The sequence below is a fragment of the Capsicum annuum genome, unplaced genomic scaffold (assembly GCF_002878395.1).
Source record: "Capsicum annuum cultivar UCD-10X-F1 unplaced genomic scaffold, UCD10Xv1.1 ctg997, whole genome shotgun sequence".
In the NCBI taxonomy this organism is placed as follows: Eukaryota; Viridiplantae; Streptophyta; class Magnoliopsida; order Solanales; family Solanaceae; genus Capsicum; species Capsicum annuum.
The window spans coordinates 1580513-1598540 of NW_025896065.1; the positions used below are offsets into that span (position 1 = coordinate 1580513).

An 18028-nucleotide genomic window follows, 5' to 3' on the forward strand; every position below is an offset into this window, starting at 1 on the left:
TATATATTGTTTAATTGTGGTCCTAAATAGAATTTTTAGGTGTATAAGTTACCCCCATACATGTTTACATGTAGTTTTATTTAGAGTCTAATATGAATTTTTAGATGTATAAGTTACCCTTATAGGTGTGTAACTCTAGCGTGGTTAGGGTTTGATTTATTATACACTAATGCAATTTATTTGTAAATGAATAAGTTACCCTCATAAATGTCTAACAGCTTATATTAATTTTGAGATGTATAAGTTAACCTCATACATATGTTACTCTAGTGAATATATTGATCTGATTTTATTATACATTAATGCAGTTTATTTGTAAATGTATAAGTTACCCTCATACATGACTAACAGTTGTTTAATGTTTGTTTGATTTTGTTTTTGAATGTATAAAGAACCCCCATACAATGTGTAACTATTAGCTAATTATGGTATGTTTTTTTTCAGGGCATGAAATACTGAATTGACAAAGTCTTACCACACCCATTGCATATAGGGAGCTTATGTAACTGTGCTTTCGGTGAAAAGATAAAGGAACATTTTGAAGAGGATGTTTTAGAACATTTAAAAATACCATTTTTGGGATATTTATAGATTTGCCACAGTGCAACTGGATAGGACAGATTTCAAAATATCTCCTCATGCTTGAAATTCAGCAGGATAATAAGGATGAGCTTCATGTTAGGGTACAAGAGGAAATCCTCAAATTTACAATGCTTGAATTTTCCATTATTACCGATCTTAAATGTACCGGTAATATTGATGATTATATGTATACTTCATTATCAAAATCAGCCTTGATACCAAAGTATTTTCCCGACAATAAAGGACCAATAACTAGGTCAAAACTGATTACATGTGTGAAGATGGGAAACTTCGATAACTCTGAAAATGTTCTGAATCTGGAGATTTTGTTCTTTGTTCATACATTTATATTTTCTCAGCATAAGGAAGCAGCAATCAGTGTATCTCACTTTCAGATGGTCGAGGACGGTCGGTACATTTACTTTCCATGGGGGAAGGTTACATTTGAAAAGTTAATGAGTTCCTGGCAGCAGGATTTTAATATCGCAAAGCAGTTATATTCATTGGGTGAAATGCAGTATGCTCTAAATGTTTGGATGTTTGAGTGCTGCTCCGAGGTAGAATAAAAAACTGTTGTTCATCAGAGAAACGTAATCCCAAGAATATAAAACTGGTCTGTGAAGTGTATAAGGCCTAAGTACGAATCTTTTATGTCTGGCATGTTCAGTAAGGTAATTGTTTAACTTTGTACTTATTTTGTCTGTTCAAGTCGTTTTATTTATGCACAAATATTTCATTTTGAAATTATTCTTTCTAGCATTCGTACAAGAATATACAACCTACAATCAAAGAAGTTAGTAGGTTGGATTTGTCCTTTTCTGAAGATTTTGAGACATTTGATCCAATAACTTCTGCTTCAACATCCATTGCTGGAACATTGAAAAGAAAAGTAGATGAATTTTAACAGTGTGTCAGTACCATTGCTAAAGAATTTGGGGATTTCAGCACTATACCACTGTGGGAAATCCTCATAAAGGCTGGTTTAGCTTTGCTTGAATCACCTGACCAACCTTTGAAGAGAAGAAAAACTGTGATGTTTCAGTAAGATAGTCTAGCGGTGATGGATGATGATACGTCTACACGTGATCATCTAGTACATCATATGTCTGGTTTGTATAGTGAAACGCAAAAGGATGCAACAGACAAAGGAGAAATTGGTGTGTCTGAATTTGAACATCATCAACATGGAGAAATTGGTATGTCTCCTGAGTGTCACTAGCACAAGTCTGTTCCTTCATCTTCCACACAGCCAGAAGGGACTTCTAAATTAAGTTTAGATGGTGATGAAATAAAGAATTACATCAACAAATGTGTAAGTTAACTTTCTTATTGATTTTTTTTTAAAAGAATGATGTGTTTCTACTATTTTTTTTCTTTATATTATAAGTTTGCAGAAAAGATGGCTGAGCTGGTTACACTAATATAAAAAATACCTACTGAGGTTGTCAAAGCATTGAAGAATGAAGAAAATAAGCAATCACAGGTATAAAAATTAAATTTTATTTAATTTTATCTAACGTTGATGAAATGTTCATACTTTCAGATTATTCGTGTTAATAGGAGGAGAAAATTGTTGATCAACAACAAAGTCAAGAAGACGGATCCAAGAAACATGAGAGTCCATATAAGGAGGATATGCAGGTACTTTTTTGTCAATTATTTTTTTATGTTACTATAACTCTACATAACTACCATATCAAAATCAAATGTTGTTTCTTTTTTATATAGCATGAAGATTATGCTAAGGGATCACTCAATGATATAGAAGAGTCTCGTGATGAAGAATTTAATAAGCAACACATTCTTGAAGAGTAAAAGTTGCTGGTATTTTTGTTGTCCCTAATATTTTTTAAGTACTAAACAGTATGTTTATACACGTGTAGCACCAGTTAAAATATTTAAATTTGGGTAGTTTTAGTTTGATCAAACATTATTTTGTCTGTGTAATGGTCAATTATACATTAATCCTATTATTTTTTCTTTCAACAAAATACATGTTATTTATGAGTATCTTCATACATATGTATGTTATTTACAATTACTTAAATAACATCATTCTTGAATCACCTATAACACATTTAAGAAAAACTATTCATACACGCTGATTGTTATTTAATTTAGGATGTGAATTCAGCCTATAAAGAGGCAGGTCGTGGGGATGATTTGGAAAATGAGGACTATTCTAATTTGAAGGCTTTGAAGGTATTTTTCTGTACATCAAATTATTTTTTTTCAATAATAGATGTCTAAGTAAATATAGCACCTGTTTTTGATTGAAAAGGGATCGTAATGTTATCGGTTGAATATAAAGTTGTATGGATCTTGACGCTTTCAATATTTTGTACATTGTTAAACAGTTGTCTTAATAACTACAAATTTTTATTTTCATGCAAATTAGATGATGATAATTATCGCATAACTAATAGGATGAGATTATGGCCTATGAAGCAGAAGGTAGAGATGATGAATTGGAAAAACAGAACATTCCGAATGTAGAAGATTTTCCGGTATATTTTTGTCCCTAATATTACTTAACTACTACAAAATACTTCTATACACATGTAGAACCTATTAACTTCTTCATACTTGGGCAGTTAAATGTTCATAAAACATTCAATTGAAAGTATAAAGAAGAGTTATACATTCAACATACAAACAGTTTCTTGGATATAAAGCATGTAGTTTATGAATATCATCATACATATTTATGTTATTACTGATATAACATCATTTGTGAATCACCTAACACATACATACATGTTATGTTTATTCAAGTGAGGATCATAGAATGCTTTACCTTGTACAAACATATGATATGTAAGCAATAGATTTATACATGCATATGCACCCATTACAGATAGAAATTTTTTATCACAGGTATAAATCTTCATTTCCATCTTTTTTCTCTTACTTGCAATAACTGATCACACACGATAATTGTTATTTCATATAAGATGTGAATATAACCACTAAAGAAGATGGTTATGAAGTGGATTTGAAAAAATAGGAATGTACTGATATGAAAGATGTGCAGGTATTTTTTGATCCCTAATATTAATTTTTTATTACAAAATATATCTATCTACATGTTCGACCTGGTAAAGGTACATAATGGGACTGAATGTTTCTCTGGTGCATATCAAATTTTTAGGATATTGATGCTTTCATGATTTCTAACATTGTTGTGCAGTAGTTCTCTTAACAAGTAGTTTTACACTTGATGCACATTGGGTGATCATGATTTCCTGATAACTCATTATTTAAACAAGTTCATTATGGTAATTTGTGTATGTATTATCTACTACAAAATGCTTTTTTGGTCAAAGGACATTAACCAATTGTACTAAAGATTGTTGATTATGCACTGGTGTTTTTAGTGCAAAGATAATAGTTCCAGATTACTAATTATTCTGTATAAATGGATGAATAACATTATATGTATGGAATTACGTTTAATGTAATATGTAATAACAAGTATCATTCACTTTAGACATAAATGTAGTAAGCATTAATATATTTATACATTCAGATATTGTATTTATACATTACACATGCTTATATGTTCATATAGGATGAAGTTGGTGGGACAATAACTAATTCAATTCAGGTAACTGTAGATTCAATCTTATTTATTTTTTCAACGCCTTCGACTACAAAGTCATTAGATGTTGGTGCTTTAAATAAAATGACCGAAAGTCAATGGGACCTTTCGGACAGTCAGATTCCACTTGATTTCCTTGATGCTCAAGTTTAGGAGCTTGAAGCAACAAAAGCAAAAGCACCTGTCAAAAAGGAAAGAAAGAAGTCCAGGGTTTTTAGGTCACCATATATTATAAAGTATGATTCTGGCTCTAAGGATGCGGGCGATTCTGATAAAGAGGAGAATCTAAAGTATGCTTTTGATGGGTACACCATTAACCAAGATTTGCCAAACGAATTGATGATCGATTACTCCCAGTGAATTGTCGTAGGATTACTGAAAACTCATTCTGCCAAGTAAGAAATTTGGTATTCTTTTTTTTAACAATACTATCTCATCATAAATATTTGTGATGTGTAATCAATGATGATTTTCCAGGAAAGAAACGGACAACCACTATCGAATAAATGCTTCAAAATTAGGTTACCCACAATTGAACTTTGTCGTTGCACACCTACAGTCCAAGAATAGATTTTACTTGATGACCAAACGCAAGACACGCTGGAATGATGAGGTAACTTAATCTAAATATGATCTATATCATAAGTGCTTTTGCTGATAGTTAATTTTCTACAACACCTAAACATAAATCTGACAACTTACAGCTTCTGTTACTTTTACAATATGCTTTAAATTTTTTTGAAGTTTAATTTTGAAATGTAATCTGAAATAGCAATATTCTAGGTTCAATGTTGTATTATATTTTGTACATTTTAGCATATTGTGCTAACATGACCTAACATAATCAAATGTTTATCATACATGTGAACTAATGTATAATACGATATCATAAATTTTGTATTTACCATTACTAGATATCCAACTTTAATCAACATGTCATGTATAATAACATGTAACACTAGTTATTGTTAGAAACATCATATTAACACCATATCATCTATGTTTTAATTATGGGTTAGTTAAATTTTTATTACATCCATCCCTGAAATATAAAATCTATCAAATTTAAGGATGTATAACTATATATCATACATGTATGTGTCAGCCCTGCATGCTTCATTGCATTTTACTAACTTTAAACAACAAATAATAAAGCTACTGATTTCTTTAAATGATTTTTACTTTGTTACCCTATTTTCACGTGTAGCATTTAGATGTGATCTTCTACCGCTTGACAAAGAATCAAAGCTTTAGCTGGATGATAATTATAGATATACAATGACTAGCTGCTTCTTTAATACATATGTTGATAAGAAACATACGCGATATTATCCAGTGGAACTGGCAGTTGAGCTATCCACGCAACAAGACTATGCAGAATTAATTGTGGTGGCTAAGAATGAAGATGCTATTGCAAATATAATTCATGGATTTTGTACTCCTGTTGGGTTACCATGGTACATGGTGTATGAGGTATATGTTCCAATTAACTATGGAAAAGAATTTCACTGGGTATTGGTTGTGATTGTCTCAAAGAAAAGAGTGATAAGTGTGTATGACTCATTGTCAAGTAAAAGAAAAAAGGAACCAACAATCGAAATACAAAAGCTTGCAATGATGCTGCCTACTTACTTGCCAGACAATGACATTTATAAAAAGACCGAGCGAACTGACTGGCCAACATTTGAAGCGTACAAAGGGAAGTTTGCTCAGCAAACTGGTCTTGTCAATGAAATTTCATTTGATGTTGACTATATTCAAAACATCCCACAACAAGCGTCTAACAGTTTGTAAGTAAATTATAGTTTATTTTCATGTGTAACGATGTTATAAGTAATCTACTAATTATTATTTCATTTTTTATTTTTTGAAATCACGGACCATGGCATCTTTGTGTGTGCCTATGCAGAAATATTAAGTGAAGGGAAGCAAGTTCATTCATGTGGGTTTGATGCTAAAATTCAACATACCTGATATGCTTCATTGTTGTGGCATTACGGAGTGGAAAAAGCAAATGAAGGGTACACGAGTGATAATGGTGATCCGCCTCGGTCAAGGAATAGTGTTCTCGAAGAAATTAATGCAAGGGCAATTTTTACTTTAGAGTAGCATTGTTTTATAATAGTCAGCATTGAAAGAACTAATTCTTAGTTTTGTGGTTGATGTTAAACAATTCCAAAATTACTTTCTTGGTGTTAATGCACATTTTATGGATGTCTTCTTATTTTTGAAAAAATGATTTGCAGTTACTAACACGCTACTGCAATGTTATCAACTAATTCTTGGTAGATATTGAGTTTGCCTTTCATTTTTTTAAACGTGTAGAAATAAATATAAAATTAAACTGATATTGTATTTGATCACATTATATTTTTACTGTGATGTACATTTTCTTATAAGTTAAAAATACATTGAAATAATGTCTAATACATTTAAATATATTTATTATATAACATAATACATGTTGTCATATGATTTTTCTTGAAAAAAATTACAAAAATAGTTTACACAATACATTTTATAAAGTATGATACTATTTCATACATTGATACAAATGTATAATCTAATATTATACATTCGTAAATGAACATCATATATTTTACATAAACGTATCATGTGTAATCATACACATAAAACATGATTCATGTGCTGTTTTTTTTTTAAAGAAGTCAGTTAAATGACATTTTTTTCTGTCTAACATAATATACTTAAACAAGGTATAACGCTATATCATACATTCCTTACACATTAACTATTAATGTATAACAGTTTGCTACAACTTATGTTTCAACAAATTGATTACTATAATAGTTCCCAGGTTACATACTAAATATACCCATCAGTTATAACTACAAGTTATACGATTACGAAATATGATATATGAAAAATGCTTCAAATTGTTCTTATAGTATAAAACATTAATTAAAGAAGTGAAAATCAAATAGCAATTAAACAGCTTAATATTAGTTGTTCCAGCATTCCAACAAAAACTAATAAAAATATTTATACAAATAAAACCATTCAAAGCATCAGCATATAGAAAACATATTATCTTCATCATGAGTCCTTTGAGAAGAAACCGCACGTTCTCCATTTGTGACCGGCTTGTCCGCATTTACCGCAATGGTTTGAACTTGAAGACAATGATTCACTTGATTTCAAATGCCTTCCTTTTTTTTTGGCCTACCAGACGGTTTTCTATATTTGGGTGGCAAAATTTCTTCATCATCAACAAAACCTAGAACATTCCAATTCTTCTTGTCTGGCATTGGAACTATCGGGAGTTTATATGTCTTGACTATGGTGTTTGGCCTGTACAATTCAGAGCAATAACGACCATAATCCTTTACATCTATATTTTTACTTTTTAATACGGCAATTTCGTGTGGACATGACATTTCATTAATTTGATACCAACCGCAGTTGCACGTGTCACACTTAATATCGATAATGTACCTCCATCCCGAATCATATACACAATAAAGATAACTATCTGCTAGCTTAACCTATTAGAAAACGCATATTTAATACAGATGATAAAATAAGAAAATATAATCAATGGAAAATAAAGTTTCTGTTACATAATTATTCTAATACATACCGTCATCCGTAAATCTTTAACCCCATTAAGAGTCAGTATTTCTTCAAACCTTCTCCCAAGAGTTGTATTGGTGTAAGATGCAATTTTGTTGTTCTTACAATTTCAAGCGGTAAATAAAATTCTAACTTTTTCAAGGAAACCTAAAATAGGAAGTTTTCTAGCCTCAACCAAACAACTGTTAATACATTCGGCTATTTAGAGTTCATCATTCTATCTCTATTTATAGGCGAGTGACATCGAGACCATTTTTCATACCCAACATTCTCCAGATATTCCTTAACTCTTTCATCAACCTTAGCAACCTTTGACATAATATAATCAAATTCTTCTTTTCTATAAGCTTTAGCCATGGAATAGTATAGGCCACTAAGTCTATCTTTGCTTTTTCTAAAATGGGTGCAAACGTTTTCCCATAAATGTCAAATACATGCTAGATGAGGGACATTAGGATAAAAAATGCTTACACCTTTTATATACAACACACATGTTGTCTCGTTCATCAAATGCCTCTCTAAACTATTGAAAAAATCAAGTCCACGCATTGTCATTCTCCGAATCAACAACACCATAAGCTAATGGCTGAATACAACCTAAATATAAAAGAAACAAGGAAAATAATGGAAAAAAAATGTCAATGATAAAGGTGCTAATTTTAGCATCTCTATGAATTATCATACATAAAGCATCAATGTATAAGTTCATATAATACATATTAAAAACCATAACAATAAAACTGTATAATAAAACTGGAACGCACAATACCTGCACCATCTACTGTGCTTGCAGATAGAAAGGTTCCTTCTTATGGGCCGCTTAAATGAGCCCCGTCAATAACTACAACAGGTCTACAAAATTCAAAACCCCTTATCATGGGATGCAAGACAATAAACAAGTATTTAAACTCGTTATCTACTGCCTTATGCTTCCAAATGTGCGATTGCGGATACACTTAGTTTAGCATATAGATATAACGGGGTATTTTTCTATATCCATCTACTGGTCCACCTCTAAGCATCGCAATCGCCTTCTCTTTTGCGTGCCAGGCTTTCATGTAATTAATATCAACTCTGTAAACAACCTTCATTTCTTCAATAATGTCTGTGAGGGTATGTATTCTCTTATGATTGATTAATTTTGGAGCTGTGAATTCACTCATAAAAATTTTTGTCGCAACCACATTATTCAACACTCTATCGCTAAGACTACAAGTATGCTCTGAATCAAATATTTTTATCACAAATAATTCCGATTCATTCATACAAGACGCCTTCAAGAACCACTTGCAATATTTGTTATGACAAATCAGTACATAGCTGCATCAATACATAAAAACTGAGTCAATGTAATAAACATAATATTACAAATAAAAATAGATAGAAAAAAATGCAAATCCTGGAACTACCCCAGCTACATTATACATTTCTCTAAATGTATAATCAAATATTATACATTCATATTTCAATATAAAATCCAACTATAAAACACAAGCAACTTCAGAATATTATAAACCATTTTATCATACATTGCATTGACTAAAACAGATTCATAATACATTTGCAAGCATGTATAATAACACATTATACATTCGTATATTTATGAGCTACCGCAACAAACGAACCAACATAAGAACAAACACTTCTTCAAAACCTCAAAAAACAAATTACCATACATTATAAGCTCAGCAAATGAAATTGACACTTTTACATCATACCTTTTTTTATCGGATCATTTCGCTTTGGTATTGAAGCCATTAGCTATTGCATGTCTTGCCATTACTGAAACAAGAGTTTGCTTATACTTGTAAACCAGATTCACCATTATTTCGGTGTTCTTACAATCAGTAATAAAGTTTTTCACTTCAATTTCAGGAACATATAAAGCATACTGATTATCCATTTCAACAACCGTTAACGCAATCGAATCATATTCACTATCCTCAATACACAATACAATACCTGTTTCTTTATCAAACTCTATTTCACTATTAGATTTATCAAAAGTTGAAATACAAAGCGGAAAATTAATCAATCCAGAAAATTGTTTCTTCAACTCAACTAAACCCTCACTCCATTATTGTTTCTTATGACAATTGGAGAAGAATTTCCTTCAACCACATATTTAACTTCAATTTTTTTACGTACTTCGTCGATACCCAATTTCATGGCGATCGTAGAAACCAATTTCAAGAAAACAATACTTTCCAAAATAATTATTGCGTCACTTTTGTATGACTCTTAACTAATTTCTGACTTCCAATTTCCAGAATGTCGCAGCAATATGAGGATATTCATATTAATTTTAGTAGTATTGAAGAACGTATGTAGAAGAAATTGGTTGCTTTTTGCTTTCCAGATCTTGAATCCAAGATTACAAAAAAAAAATTGACGTTTAAGAAAAGTTTTAAAATTCAAATATCAATTACTAGTTTTATCCATAAACGAGTTAATGTTAGCTAATTATTGTCGTTACTTAGGAAACTGTAAAATAATTAATGATTTTAATTATCTTAAATTTAGGACTAATTATTTCATCATACATTCGACCTATATATAATAATTGGCCAAATATATAAGTATCTTTCCAAAATTTGAAAAAGAGAAAATAAGACAAATTTATGTAATTAATTTTATTAATTAGGAGATTTATGTTGTTTACACTTATTCCTAATCTCCGATAAGCCCAAAAGCATAGCAAACAACGACAACAAACAACAGCTTCCCCAGAAGACAATAGCAAAACCAAAATGCCCATCTTGTCCTCCCCAAATGACAACCTTCTTAAAACCAAGAGTAATGCCAACCCTCGTTCTCTCGTCTCTCTCCAACTCCATACGTGAGAGGCGTGCGTAGAATAAGAAGGTGTACTCCAAAAGATTCGATAAAACACCAAACTATTATCCACTCAATTTTTTATTTTCTACCAAATTGGTACAATTTTTAGTTCATCCTTATCCTCATCTAAAATTCTCAAAATACCCCTTAAAATCCCCTCTCCCACATGGACTGCAGTCAAAACTCAACCATGAATCTTGTTCTATAAATACCTATTCTATTTTGGTGAAAACCAAGTCTTGATGGTTGGAAAAACTTTTGAACAAGAAGCCTTGAAGATCAGAATTATCGAGCAAAAGGGAATTTTGAGCTAAAGATTTTCCTCTAGTTTACCATTTTATCAGAATTCATATAAGACTCCTTTGAGCCTAGAGTTTCAATTAAAAGTGGTGTTATGGCGGTGGTTAAAGGATTTTAACGACGACTTAGAGTCCTGGTTTTCTTCTCTAAGAAAGGTAACCCCTCATTTCTTTTCTTCTCTTGTTGTAGTTCTGTTTTTGTTTTGTTATTATTGTAGTAACTCTTTAGTTCTCTCTCTTTTTGTAGTGTTAATAGTATTAGTGATGTTGGAATTCCACATTTTCTTGTAGATGGTAGTTTTATGCTGTAGAACCTAGGATTTTGATGTTTCTTTCCTATTATTTTGATAGTATAAGCCTCATTAAGTAAAAATGAAGATGTTGCGTTGATAATACCCCTATTTTTCTTTGTTAATATTAACTTTTAAAGCTTTGATAGTTTGAATCATGCTATTAAGTTGTGTGTTTTATTTCTCATGACTGTTTTAGTTTTGAATTTATTGTGGTCAAGTGATTTTGCTTCTTTGTTATTCTTCTAGTAATGGATTATATATCCTAGTCTAGTTTTCGCATATCCGGTTTATTCAAGATTCCATGTTTATTTGAGTTTTTCATAGAGTTGTCTTGTTGTTCTGCTTTCCTTGAGTCTTAGGACCACTCACAAGTTCCCTTCACTCTCAATGTTAATGGGAACAATGGAATAATCCAAAAATCCCTATATGATTTGCTTGACATGTAAAAGCTCTCTTGAACTTGTCAAGGAAAGGATAGGGATGACTTAAGGTTTCAGTTTTTGCTGAAAAGCTGTTACTTCAATGCTCAAGTCCCTTTGCTGTTTTTTTCATCTCAGTGTTAAAATGGACTTGAGGACAGGTGAATGTAAAGATTAAAAATGAGCATGTTCCGTCCATGACAACTCTATTTCAAGCTTCAGTTTTTATTTAAAAAGTGAGTAAGTAAGTCAAGTTGGAAACTTTGCTTTAGAGAGCATGTTGGGTTATTTGACAAGCCTAAATTATTTGCTTACCTTCAGGGTTGAGGCTTTGTTTGCTTTCGGTTTGCTTTCCCCTTTTCTATTTGCTTTATTTGGTTCCAGTTTACTTTGTCCCTTTTCTATTTGCTTTATTTTTTTCAGATAGCCTTTTCCCTTTTTCTTTGCTTTATTTAGTTTCTAGACTGCCTTTATTTTTCTCTCTCTTCATATTCTGTCAAGTTTCTTCCCTATATCTTTTCTTAGTTTTCTTGAAATACTTTATAGAGCTATGAAATACTATAGATGGGTATTGCGAACCAGTGAAAGGACAAAATCTTGTTCTTGATTCTCTGAAACCCTGAAAAAACAATCTCATGCGTGGTATAATATAAGTTTCTCAAAGATTGTCTCTCAGTTTAGATTAGTTGTCTGGATTGCAAGATCGTAATTTCTCTTCCTTTTGATTGTGAGATAAGATTAGTTGCAAATCCTCGTCATGGGTTAGTTTTGTTATAAAAAGTTTGCTTGTTGATCTCATTTAATTCAAATCACTCGTCTTTGTGGGGGTTTGAGTTCCTATTTATTTTCATGTCTTCATGTGTTTGTTTTAAGTTGACTAGGAGTGTTGATGATAGTCAGTAATCATGATTCTTTCTCTTTTCCCTCTGAAATGTGTCTTCATGTTCACAAATACAACATTTGATCAATTAAAATGTGAGATTTTTGGAGTATTTAATGTTTGACTTTTTCACTGTTATTTGGATCTTCCAACTGCACACGTATTTTCTTTTTATAACTCAACATGAATACATCCTTTACTTACCTATTTAATCATTTTTTTGGTTACACTTCATGTTATCTTTTTGCCAAACGCTTATTTTAGACTAGATATTATTTCTTATATATATTTTTTTGGCATGTAACCTTGGTTTGAGTCCTCTTGGACTCGCTTACTTTCCAACTTCCTCAACATGGGCCAAGGAGGCCCATTTTCTCGAGACGAGCCTAGTCCCAAGGAGTTATTCATCAGTATACATCAGTATACATAATATATAAAGGCATAATACATAAACATTCTCTTTAACTTGACCTCAGATCACAACTATGACCTCCAACTTTGGGTGTGAACAAATAGGTACATAAATTTGTATAAAGTTGAACAAGTAAACTCAAATGTCCTATGTGGCATCCTACTTAGCCAATTCTTGTCCTACATGGCATCCTAAGTGTATTATGTCACATAGAACATCTGTGTTTACTTGATCAATTTTATACAAGTTTAAGTGTCTACTTGTGCACACCCCAAGATAGAGCTCATAGATGTGATTTGAGGTCTAGTTAAAGAACATGTTTATATATTATGCCTATATACATTGGAGGTGTATGAGAAAAAGGATCCAACAAGTGTTTAAAAAAAGAGTAACTTACATAAATCCCTGATACTTTAAGTAATATTACATAAAATTCTGTTTATTTTACTAATTACATCCTATCCTGGAATTTTGAAATGGTGATACATATGTTAAGTGGTGATACATATTTAAAAGGGATACATATGAAACAAATCAGGGAGTTATTTAAGGAAGCAACGGATTTTCTCTGATTTTAACAACGCAAATCTCGCCAAAACTATTAAAAACGCAATTCCACTTTACAACAGTTCAATATTGAAGCAAGCTAGACTAGAAGCTCAAAGTTTTTCAATCTTGGAACAAAAAAATCGAAATTACATCTTAAATTTCTGAATTTCTTCAATGGAACTCGTTACTGTGTTGTTGCGTCACTCTGGGGAATGGGTTTCTAAAACAAGGTACGATAACTATCGGGTCGATGGTATTGTAATTCATGAAAAAATATCATACCGTGATTTAATGAACACCATATTAATTCAATTGAAAATTGACGTATCTCTGAAAAGAATTCATGCCAAATACGTTGTTCAAGGCAATTCATCAGCGTTGGAGATTCATAATGATATGACTGTGAAAATTTTTATTCTGATTTTAAAAGCTAAAACTGTATTCGGAAAGTATCCACCATGTATTACAATGAGTGAAATTGTAATTGACAATGATGATTTAACGCGGATGATATGACAATTGAGTGTTATGATTTTGTTGAGCTGTCTGAACTTGCAGTTGCTGCAATTGGTACTGTTGGATCTCTGCCAGTTATTAATGTAGGTGGTGAAGAACTGATAAGTGATTGCTATAATAGTGTCTTAAAGGTGAACCAAAAGTACAAAAACAAAGCTAAACTTGTCTTGGTAATGCGTAACTATGCAATAAAGCACAAGTTCAATTTCAGAGCTGAGAGATCTGACAAGTAGAGGTTTGGTTTTAATTTTTCAATAACAATTTTTGATTTAATTTGCAATTTGATACATCTGGAAGCTGTAGTGATACATTTGTATATTAGTTAATTGTTGATTCATATAGTAGGTTATTCATATAACTGTTTTTTTATGTTGGTGATTAATGTAACTGATAATTCATGTAATTAGTGATTCATATAAATGATGATTTATGTAACTGGTGATGCAAATAACATGTGATTCATATAAGTGATACAAATAACTAATTATTCTTGTAAGTGCATATTCATATAAATGGTGATTCATATAACTGGTTATTCATGCACTTGGATATTCATATAAATGGTGATTCATATAAACAGATTGAAAAAAATAGGTTATTCATATGTCTTGTGATTCATATAATAAAAAAGAATAACAAATTAAGTTCATATTTGTGATTCTTGTTGACTGTTTATTCATTGGTTAGTTGGCTCATTTTTTGATTGAAGTAGTCTTATATGGTGATTCATATATAAACAGATTAACGTAACTTCATATTGGCAATTTATTTTTTTGACGTATATTTTAGTTATGTCTTGCTGTGCAAATCGCCGGAATGTAGTTGGATATTCAAGGCATTCTGTAAGCATGGTACTGATACATTTATAGTATGTACCTTCAACGATGAACGCACCTGCTCAATAATGGACAGAGTGGTTGAGCAGCAGCATGCAACCGTTGCCTTTGTAGCTGGAATAACAGCTCCAAAATTGGTGAACTACAAAAGAATAGTCACCTCAAGCGACATTATTGAAGATATAAAAGGGGAACTTGGTTTGGACATGATTACATGAAGGCGTGGCGTGCTAAAGAACGTGTTTTAAAGATATTGAGAGGGCGATCGGCTGACGGATATGAGAAAATGCCCACCTACGTATACATGTTGAATTCTATTTATCCCAATTCACATATAAGGATACTACAACCTTTTATTAGGGGATTTGGGTATTGTAGGCTTGTTGTGGTAGTAGACAGAAGTCACATGAGAGGACCATATCAGGGAACATTCGTTTCAGCTAGCACACTTAATGGAGCAGATATTGCACGTAGTGATTTATATTTTTCTTACAAATGATGGTAATTGTTATATAAGTTAGACATAATAATTGTTTGATATTATGTATCAAGACATATATTACTGCTTGCGTATGGGATTGTAGATTCTGAGAATGATTCATCCTGGACGTAGTTTTTCCAGCAATTTAAGTGTGCTTTCAGTGAGCGTGATAATATGTGTGTTGTTTTTGATAAACATGAAAGCATAATCAAGGCGGTTAGTGTGGTCTATCCATGTATACCATATTTTGCTTGTATTTGGCATCTTTGGAACAATGCCTGCATGAATTATAGAAAGAGCAAGGACAAAATGACCGGTGAATTTTTCGACATGGCTAAAGCGTACAAGTTGGATGATTTTGATGAGCCTATGTGTAAAGTGGGAAAGATTGATAATAGAGTTAAGGTATATTTGGAAAATGTTGGATTTGTAAAGTGGTCGTGAGTTCATGCTCCAATAAATAGGGAGAGGATGATGACCCAACATTGCAGAATGTATCAACTCTCGTCTTGTTGAGGCTCGTGAACTGCCAATTTTGCCAATTTTGAAAAGCGAACATGTAAAGAAAATGAAGCCATACTATTCAGATTACTACAGGAAGGAGGCACTGGTGAAGACTTATGAAATGTCGCTGTGTTCAATGCCCGATAAACGAGGTTGGCATGTATCACCGGAGGTGTTAGAAGAGGTGATTTTGCCTACAAAATATAAATGCCCACCAGGAAGACCCAAGAAAGGTAGAAAAGAGAAAAGTAGGGAAAATTTTCATCAACATCAAATCGTTGTGGCAAGTGTGGGTATGAAGACCATAACAGACGCACATGCAACCACTTTCCAATTGAGATGTGACATTTTCTCTTTAAAGTTTAATTAGACATGTTTACTTAGTTCAAAGTTTTGAATTCAATAATTTGAGTTAATTATTCAAAAATTCATTGATTGATATATTCTGTTTTCAGTTGAAAGAGAAATGTTTTTTTAAGATCATTGTTTATAATTCATTAGTACTTTTCTCTTATGTAGATATGTTAGAGTTCATTAGGAATGTTAGTGATATATTTCCTAAATTAAATTATAAAGTGATACATATTACTATTTAATCTCAACAGGTTAATTGATGATACATTTTAAAAATATTGTTTTCAATTGATACATATTAAAAAACTTAATATTGTTATGTGATTCATATTGTAACACCCCGCATATTGGGCTAGAATAAAAACCATGACTCTGACGCGTTGATAATCCCAGAGCCTTAAATCCTATGCCAATTTGGCATGTTAATCAATTATGTAGTATGTGAATCCATTTGAGTATGAATTTAGACCATCGAGGTCCTTCAACTCATGGACGAGTTGAAACTATTTCGATCGATTAAGTTTTAGTGGACGTTGAAATTTGTGTTAGCTTCCATCGACCATAACTCTATGTATATTTCGAATTAGAGAGCCTACTATGTTTCAAATGATAGGTCTTCGAGTTAACTTTCCAACGATACCAATTTTTCTAAAATATGGCACCCGAGCAAGAAGTTATGGTCTTTCAAAGTAGAATGTGTCGCCTAACCAACCGCACATGGCCACTGGAAAGCATATGCGATAGCATATGCGTCGCCTATGTAAATATAGGCGATATCATATGTGGCGCCTATGTAATGGTTTCAAGTGACTTAAACACTTCGTTTTTGGGGCAAAATGGTCCTTTTCCCACCCTTATTCAGCCATAAACACGAAATTTAGTCCCCAATTCTCTAAAATACATCCATATTCATCTAAAAATTCTCAAGAATACTCCCAAAGGTTTTAAACTAAAAACCCAAACAAATCAAGATTTAATCATGGGTTTTCAAAATTGATTAGTGATTCGGAATCCCCAATCCACAGGCTTCAAGAAGCACCCATTATTTTTCGAAATAGAGGTATGCGGGGTTTTCCTAAATTCTCATTGGCATAGAAAAAAATCATGTTTTAGAATGGGATTTTTGAATCTATGTATATATTCATGTATTAAATGTTTTAACATCATTGTTTTGGTCTTTTGACCTTTCCCAAAGTGATTTGAGAATATGAATGTATGAAATCATGTATTTAAGAATGAATTCTTGTTGAGAGCAAGATTTTCGGTAAATTCCCTCTTATTATGATTTTTTTAGATTTCTCATGGCATATGAATTGTTTTACAATGCATCCTTGAAAAGCACTATATGAAATGGTTGAACTCTTGTTATGATTTAAAGGTTGTTTTAAATCACTAAAGAGGGAATCTAGCATGAATTTTTAATGTTCATAATGCATGTAATGAAAGAGTGCATGGATTTACTAAAGGCACTAGACCACCATATGTTGATGAAATTTTTGCATAATTTTGACTTGAGTTTCGAAACACGAAATCTTCTATATCAGTTGCATGTTTTTGGTGGTCTAAGTTTTTCTTTAAATGAAAGATTTGGCTTAATGTGTTATGGCTCAAAAATCATGACTTTCAAGTTTTGGTATAACGATACCAATTCAGACCAATGTCATATCAGACTCAGACTAATAGACATTTTAGACTATCATGCTTTTTGACATTCAGAATGTTGCATGTATAGAAAAGGTTAAAAATGGGCATACAGAGATGTTAGGTGGTTCCCTGAAGAGTACTCGAGTTCAAGCAACTCATTGACTAAAAATGTGGTTTGTCAATCCGGGTATATTATTATACACTGACTTAAGTGTCGTGTGGCGTA

General features: G+C 31.8%; 1 long non-coding RNA gene across 1 annotated transcript; it reads left to right on the forward strand.

Moving 5' to 3' along the window:
* The first annotated feature begins 10472 nt into the window (after window positions 1-10472).
* On the forward strand, window positions 10473-15413 carry LOC124895813. Its single transcript, XR_007051889.1, has 2 exons — window positions 10473-11070; window positions 14026-15413. It is a non-coding gene; the product is annotated as an uncharacterized LOC124895813 (long non-coding RNA).
* The last annotated feature ends 2615 nt before the right edge of the window (window positions 15414-18028 follow it).